We start from the raw sequence: 8,230 nt of genomic DNA, 5'->3' as shown, positions 1-8,230 counted from the left end.
ATAATAATAATAATAATAATAATAATAATAATAATAATAATAATAATAATAATAATAATAATAATAATAATAATAGGGGATGTGTAGATCAAGTGTTTACATTGAAGCATATATGTGAACAGTATTTAGATAAAGGTAGGGAAGTTTTTATTGCATTTATGGATTTAGAAAAGGCATATGATAGAGTGGATAGAGGAGCAATGTGGCAGATGTTGCAAGTATATGGAATAGGTGGTAAGTTACTAAATGCTGTAAAGAGTTTTTATGAGGATAGTGAGGCTCAGGTTAGGGTGTGTAGAAGAGAGGGAGAATACTTCCCGGTAAAAGTAGGTCTTAGACAGGGATGTGTAATGTCACCATGGTTGTTTAATATATTTATAGATGGGGTTGTAAAAGAAGTAAATGCTAGGGTGTTCGGGAGAGGGGTGGGATTAAATTATGGGGAATCAAATTCAAAATGGGAATTGACACAGTTACTTTTTGCTGATGATACTGTGCTTATGGGAGATTCTAAAGAAAAATTGCAAAGGTTAGTGGATGAGTTTGAGAATGTGTGTAAAGGTAGAAAGTTGAAAGTGAACATAGAAAAGAGTAAGGTGATGAGGGTATCAAATGATTTAGATAAAGAAAAATTGGATATCAAATTGGGGAGGAGGAGTATGGAAGAAGTGAATGTTTTCAGATACTTGGGAGTTGACGTGTCGGCGGATGGATTTATGAAGGATGAGGTTAATCATAGAATTGATGAGGGAAAAAAGGTGAGTGGTGCGTTGAGGTATATGTGGAGTCAAAAAACGTTATCTATGGAGGCAAAGAAGGGAATGTATGAAAGTATAGTAGTACCAACACTCTTATATGGATGTGAAGCTTGGGTGGTAAATGCAGCAGCGAGGAGACGGTTGGAGGCAGTGGAGATGTCCTGTCTAAGGGCAATGTGTGGTGTAAATATTATGCAGAAAATTCGGAGTGTGGAAATTAGGAGAAGGTGTGGAGTTAATAAAAGCATTAGTCAGAGGGCAGAAGAGGGGTTGTTGAGGTGGTTTGGTCATTTAGAGAGAATGGATCAAAGTAGAATGACATGGAAAGCATATAAATCTATAGGGGAAGGAAGGAGGGGTAGGGGTCGTCCTCGAAAGGGTTGGAAAGAGGGGGTAAAGGAGGTTTTGTGGGTGAGGGGCTTGGACTTCCAGCAAGCGTGCATGAGCGTGTTAGATAGGAGTGAATGGAGACGAATGATACTTGGGACCTGACGATCTGTTGGAGTGTGAGCAGGGTAATATTTAGTGAAGGAATTCAGGGAAACCGGTTATTTTCATATAGTCGGACTTGAGTCCTGGAAATGGGAAGTACAATGCCTGCACTTTAAAGGAGTGGTTTGGGATATTGGCAGTTTGAAGGGATATGTTGTGTATCTCTATACGTATATGCTTCTAAACTGTTGTATTCTGAGCACCTCTGCAAAAGCAGTGATAATGTGTGAGTGTGGTGAAAGTGTTGAATGATGATGAAAGTATTTTCTTTTTGGGGATTTTCTTTCTTTTTTTTGGGTCACCCTGCCTCGGTGGGAGACGACCGACTTGTTGGAAAAAAAAAATAATAATAATAATAATAATAATAATAATAATAATTAAAGATTCAAGATTCTATTTCTTTGCCAAGGTTGCAGTGTGTAATTACTATTTTGATTTGTTACGTACAAAGAAAACCACTATTATGCCGGGACATTTCGGGCAAACTAACCCTAGTGTATAAATCTGTAGTGCAGGGAAGGCGGGGTAGGGGTTGGCCTAGCGTGTTAGATAAGAGTGAATGGAGGCAAATGGTTTTTAGGACTTGACGTGTTGTTGGAGTGTGAGCAAGGTAACATTTATGAAGGGATTCAGGGAAACCGTCAGGCTGGACTTGAGAGATAAGATAAGATTTCGTTCGGATTTTCAACCCCGGAGGGTTAGCCACCCAGGATAACCCAAGAAAGTCAGTGCGTCATCGAGGACTGTCTAATATATTTCCTAGAAAATGTACAGAGAACTTTCATGGCGCGCATAACGGAGATAAAACACCTCAATTACTGGGAGAGCTTGAGGTTCCTAAACCTGTATTCCCTGGAACGCAGGCGGGAGAGATACATGATTATATACACTTGGAAAATCCTAGAGGGACTAGTACCGAACTTGCACACGAAAATCACTCACTACGAAAGCAAAAGACTTGGCAGACGATGCAACATCCCCCCAATGAAAAGCAGGGGTGTCACTAGCACGTTAAGAGACCATACAATAAGTGTCAGGGGCCCGAGACTGTTCAACTGCCTCCCAGCATACATAAGGGGGATTACCAACAGACCCCTGGCAGTCTTCAAGCTGGCACTGGACAAGCACCTAAAGTCGGTTCCTGACCAGCCGGGCTGTGGCTCGTACGTTGGTTTGCGTGCAGCCAGCAGCAACAGCCTGATTGATCAGGCTCTGATCCACCAGGAGGTCTGGTCACAGACCGGGCCGCGGGGGCGTTGACCCCCGGAACTCTCTCCAGGTAAACTCCAGGTCCTTAATCTTGTCCCCCCAGGATGCGACCCACACCAGTCCACTAACATCCAGTTACCTATTTTACTGATAAAGATTAAAGATTCTTTTTTCAGCATGATACAGTGTATGTACATATGATGGGTGACATTTTGGTGTGCATGCAGAGCATTTTGGGCAGCAGGTGTTTTATGGAAACGTCCTAATGTTTCCACCCGTACTGGGGATCGAACCATGGACCTCCACGTGTGAGCTGAGTGCGCTAGCAATCGAACTACGGGACAATTTAATTTTCAGTTTAATTAATGAAATGGTTATAATTATAACCATAATTTTTAAAGGGTGGACCGGTAAGCCAGTGGAAGGCCTCTTTCAAATGACCAAAAGCTCCAACTGCTGGTCGTCAAGAAACAATTTTCCTGTTTCCTGACCAATTTAAGGCTTATTCGGCTACACGTGGGCCATTAATGCTAGTTTAAATGATATTTTAAATGGGAAAATATGGATTAAGGTGACGTCTCTGTCCTAAATTATATAAACTGGGAAAATAGCCTAAGCAACACGGATCCCAACCTACGCCTACAACAAATTAACTCTGTGGAACTTCGGGTACGATCAGGGTATATTCCTTAAAAGAAAAGAAGATGTAAACTGGAAAGAGAAAGACGCTCCCTATACAGGCGAAAGCAAAGAATAACAGAGCGGTTAAAAGAGGCCAATATATCTGCAATACGTAGGGAGACACTGGTCAGAGAAATAACAAACATTGAACTAAAGCTAAAGGAATCTTACAGGAGTCAAAAACGCGAGAACTAAAAGCCATAAATGAAACTGAAACCCAAAGTACTTCATTTCTTATGCCAAATCAAAGTCGAGAGCAACATCCAGTATTGGGCCCCTACTTAAGCAAGATGGGTCCTACACAGATGACAGCAAGGAAATGAGTGAGCTACTCAAGTCCCAATATGACTCAGTTTTTAGCAAGCCGCTAACCAGATTGGGAGTCGAAGACCTATTATTATAAACAAAAAGAAGCGCTAAGCCACAAGGGCTATACAGCAGTTGAAGACCTAAATGATTTTTTTATGAGAGACAGAATTTGGTAGACACAAACCTATCTGATATTATCCTAACGCCAAATGACTTCAAAAAAGGGATAAATGACATGCCCATGCACTCTGTCCCAGGGCCAGACTTATGGAACTCCGTGTTCATCAAGACCTGCAAGAAGTCCCTATCACGTGCTTTTAACATCCTATGGAGAGGGAGCATGGACACGGGTCGTCCCACAGCTGCTAAAAACAACAGACATAGCCCCACTCCACAAAGGGGGCAGTAGAGCAGAAGCATAGAACTACAGACCGATAGCGCTAACGTCCCATTTAAAAATCTATGAAAGGGTTCTAAGAATCAAGATCGCCAACCATCTGGATACCCAACCCAGTGTATCTAAACCTATGCTGGCGTGGGTTACATGACCCAGACCAGCATAGGTTTAGAGCAGGTCGCTCCTGTCTGTCCCAAATACTAGACCACTATGACAAGGTCCTGGATGCTCTAGAAAACAAACAAAATGCATATGTAATATACACAGACGTTGCAAAAGCCTTTGACAGGTGTGACCATGGTGTAATAGCGCACGAAATGCGCGATAAAGGAATAAGAGGAAAAGTTGGTAGATGGATCTATAATTTCCTAACAAACAGAACACAAAAAGTAGTAGTAAACAGAGTAAAATCTGAGGCGGCTACGGTGAAAAGCTTCCGTCTTGTTCTTCATCCTCATATCTGACATAGACAGGGATATAAGCCACAACGCCGTGTTTTCCTTTGCAGATAACATCCGAATTTGCACGACAGTGTCCTCCACTGGCAATTTTGCCCAGTTTGTGCTAATTCATCATTCGACTGCTGTCCTTACTGTGTGTGTGTGTGTGTGTGTGTGTGTGTGTATTCACCTATTTGTGGTTGCAGGGGTCGAGTCTTATCTCCTGTGTGTACTCACCTAGTTGAACTCACCTAGTTGAGGTTGCAGGGGTCGAGTCCAAGCTCCTGGCCCCGCCTCTTCACTGGTCGCTACTAGGTCACTCTCCGTGAACCATGAGCTTTATCGTACCTCTGTGTGTGTGTGTGTGTGTGTGTGTGTGTGTGTGTGTGTGTGTGTGTGTGTGTGTGTGTGTGTGTGTGTGTGTGTGTGTGTGTGTGTGTGTGTGTGTGTGTGACTCAACAATCAATATTTGCACCAATAACAGTTGTGACCGGGTGTGGAAGTGTGAATTGCTCATTACTTTATAATTTGTTCATGGTTGTAGCCATCTATAAACGTAAGTAACCATTCTTACAGGATTCATTACCCTTGTAACTTGGGGGTTCATTGCCTTTGTACCTAGTTCAGCTATCAAAACTTCTGGGGCCCAGTCCCTGGACCCATTACGTACCTCTGTAATCTGTAAATATCTTTGTAACTTGTCATGACTGTGACCAGACCTACCTGGAGTTCGTTACCTTTGTAAATTGTGAGTTGTAAAGTAAAAGGACACAAGTGCAACTAATGTGACATTTATTGTGGCAACGTTTCGCTCTCCAGGAGCTTTATCAAGCCATTACAAACAATACACGGACACAGAGGGTATATAAAGGCTCAGAGTGAGGTGCAATACTAGTGAGGTACCATTTAGATGTTCACTAGTGGTAGTGGTAGTGGTAGTAGTAGTAGTAGTAGTAGTAGTAGTAGTAGTAGTGGTAGTGACAAAAGTAATACAATATGGTAGAGCAATTAATTCGTACATGAGTAAAAGGATATAAAAGCTATTACTTGGGTAACATAAAAATAGGTTGGACAAATATATAGAGTGGAAAGAGGCAGCTTGTTTCAGTGTTCACTCTCTGTAATGTGCTTTGTGTAGTATAACAGGAGAGACTATGTGATGGCAGGGTTTACTGTTTTCAGGAGGATTCTTGCTAAGACTTCGGAGATGGTGAAGCTGCCGTTGTTTTGTTTAATTGTATTTGAAACAGCTATCAGTGCTGATTCGAGGCACTTGCATCTGCGGAAATTAGTTTCATTGATCACTAATTGGGCGTCTCTGAATTTCATGAGATGATTGGTGGAATTTCGGTGTTGTACAGAGGCGTTGTTCAAGTTATCGTTCCTACATGCGTAAATGTGTTCATTGAGGCGGGTGTCGAGGTTTCTTGCTGTTTCACCTACGTAAATCTTGTCACAGCCTCCACAGGGTATAGTGTAAACTCCTGCATTGACTGGTTCGTGGTGCTTGGATTTTGTCCTGGTTAGATCCTTTATTGAAGTGCTAGAAGCGATGGCGACTCTGGTGTTAGCTTGTGAAAGTACTTTTGAGACGTTCAATGCAACCTGGCTGTTGGGAAGAATTATAACTTTGTTGGGAGTGGTGTTGATGCGTGGAGAATTAATGATCTGAAGAGCTCTTTTCTTGCAGTCTTTGATGAAAAAAGAAGGAAAATGTAACTCAGTGAATGTTTGGTGAATGTATGTACATTCCTCGTCAAGAAACTCAGGACTACAAATTCGGTATGCTCTTAGGAAAAACCCGATGATGATGCCTCTTTTGGTCTTGGTATCTTGACTGGAATAGAAGTGTGTGAGATCATTTTTATTGGTGGGTTTCCGATAAACTTGAAATCTTAGGTTGTTGTCTACTTTGTGAATGAGGACGTCGAGGAAAGGTAGCTTGTCATTGGACTCTTCTTCTAGTGTAAACTGGATCGCCGGTTCAACTGCGTTGAGCCTTGCCTGAAGATCCCGTACATCAAAACGTTTTGGAGTTATTACGAGGACATCGTCCACGTAACGTAACCAAGTGACGCTTGAAGGGATGATGTTGGCGAAGTGTTCGGACTCTAGGTGTTCCATGTATAAGTTGTAAAGTAAAAGGACACAAGTGCAACTAATGTGACATTTTATTGTGGCAACGTTTCGCTCTCCAGGAGCTTTATCAAGCCATTAAGGTAATGGCTTGATAAAGCTCCTGGAGAGCGAAACGTTGCCACAATAAAATGTCACATTAGTTGCACTTGTGTCCTTTTACTTTACATATTGTCGGTAATTCTACCAACTTTATTACCATGTATAAGTTGGCTAGGACGGCACTTATGGGGGACCCCATTCCCATGCCGTAGGTTTGTTTGTAGAGCCTGTTATTGAAAGAAAAACAGTTGAAATTAACACAGAGTTCAATCAAGTCAACAAAATCTCCGGGAGGTAGAGGAAGATTAAGGTCCTGATTGACTTTACGTCGTAGAACCTCGATTGCATTTTTGGTAGGTACTTTTGTGAAGAGGGAAGTCACATCCAAACTGCTTAGTTTCTTGTTACGGATGGAAAGGTTACGGATGCGGTTGAGAAGGTCGCCTGAGTGTTTAAGATGAGCGGGGCTGATGGTCCCCAGAAGGCAGGAAAGATGTTTGGCAAGAACTCCGGCTAGTTTGTGTGGAGCACTGCCTATTCCTGACGTGATAGGTCTGAGAGGAATATTGTGATTATGGGTCTTGGGTAAACCATACATGTGTGCTGGTTTAGGGATGCTTGGTAACAAGTACAGAAGTTTCTTCCCTTCTCTAGTGCGTTTGAGTATTTGTCTGGTTTTGTATAGAAAATCTTTGGTGAGCGTCTCCCACTGTTGAGTGCTGATGGGTTCGTATGTAGATTGATCATTCAAAAGGTCCATCATTTTAGTGTTGTAGTCACTGGTGTTGAGTATGACGACTCCACCTCCTTTGTCGGCGGTGGTGACAATAATGTTGGGGTCGTTGGCGAGGTGTATTGTTTGTAATGGCTTGATAAAGCTCCTGGAGAGCGAAACGTTGCCACAATAAATGTCACATTAGTTGCACTTGTGTCCTTTTACTTTACATATTGTCGGTAATTCTACCAACTTTATTACAGATTGTGAGTTCATTACCTTTGTAACTTGCTCAGCTATTAAAACTTTGAGGCCCAGTCCCTGGACTCATTATGAACCTCTGTAATCTTTTGACTACCGCCCACAGGATGGGTATGGGATGCATAATAAAGATATTAAACTAACTGACACCACCAAAATTCTCCAAGCTACACAACAGGTATCTCTGTCCAGCAACTCCCTCTCTGCACTTACTGACGCTGTTCCCTCCTATACTGCATAATGTATGCACACCTCGCCAATGCAGCCAATCCTGGCTCCTTCAACACAACAATCAACGAACTGTTCCGTCTCAACAACTTGCCAACCTTCAACTTTCCTGACTCACCACCATCACAAGAATTCCTCAAGATAATCCCAAACATCGTAAACTTCACATCAACCCCAGACCCTACTCCTGTCTCTGCCCAAGAATCCACCCCAGAACAATCCCAACGGACTACCGCCATCTCTCAACACCCACAAACAACCAAGCAAGCCACAAATACTTCAGATTCCCAGCGTCCTCTCCGCACAATCAATGAAGAACAAAGGAACCTGAACATTCTGAAGAATCCTCCAATGACGAAGTAGAAGAAACTGAAGACACGATGCAGGGACGGTCTATGCAACTATCTCCACAACAATAGCCTGTCTTCTACACCACCCCCAACCTCAACACCGAAATGTATGCAAAAGAACTACGTATATACTGAAAAGTAAAAGGACACAAGTGCAACTAATGTGACATTTTATTGTGGCACCTTTTCGCTCTCCAGGAGCTTTGTCAAGC

The sequence above is a fragment of the Cherax quadricarinatus genome, chromosome 84, assembly GCF_038502225.1.
Source record: "Cherax quadricarinatus isolate ZL_2023a chromosome 84, ASM3850222v1, whole genome shotgun sequence".
NCBI lineage: Eukaryota > Metazoa > Arthropoda > Malacostraca > Decapoda > Parastacidae > Cherax > Cherax quadricarinatus.
Note: the sequence above shows the minus strand (reverse complement) of the source record.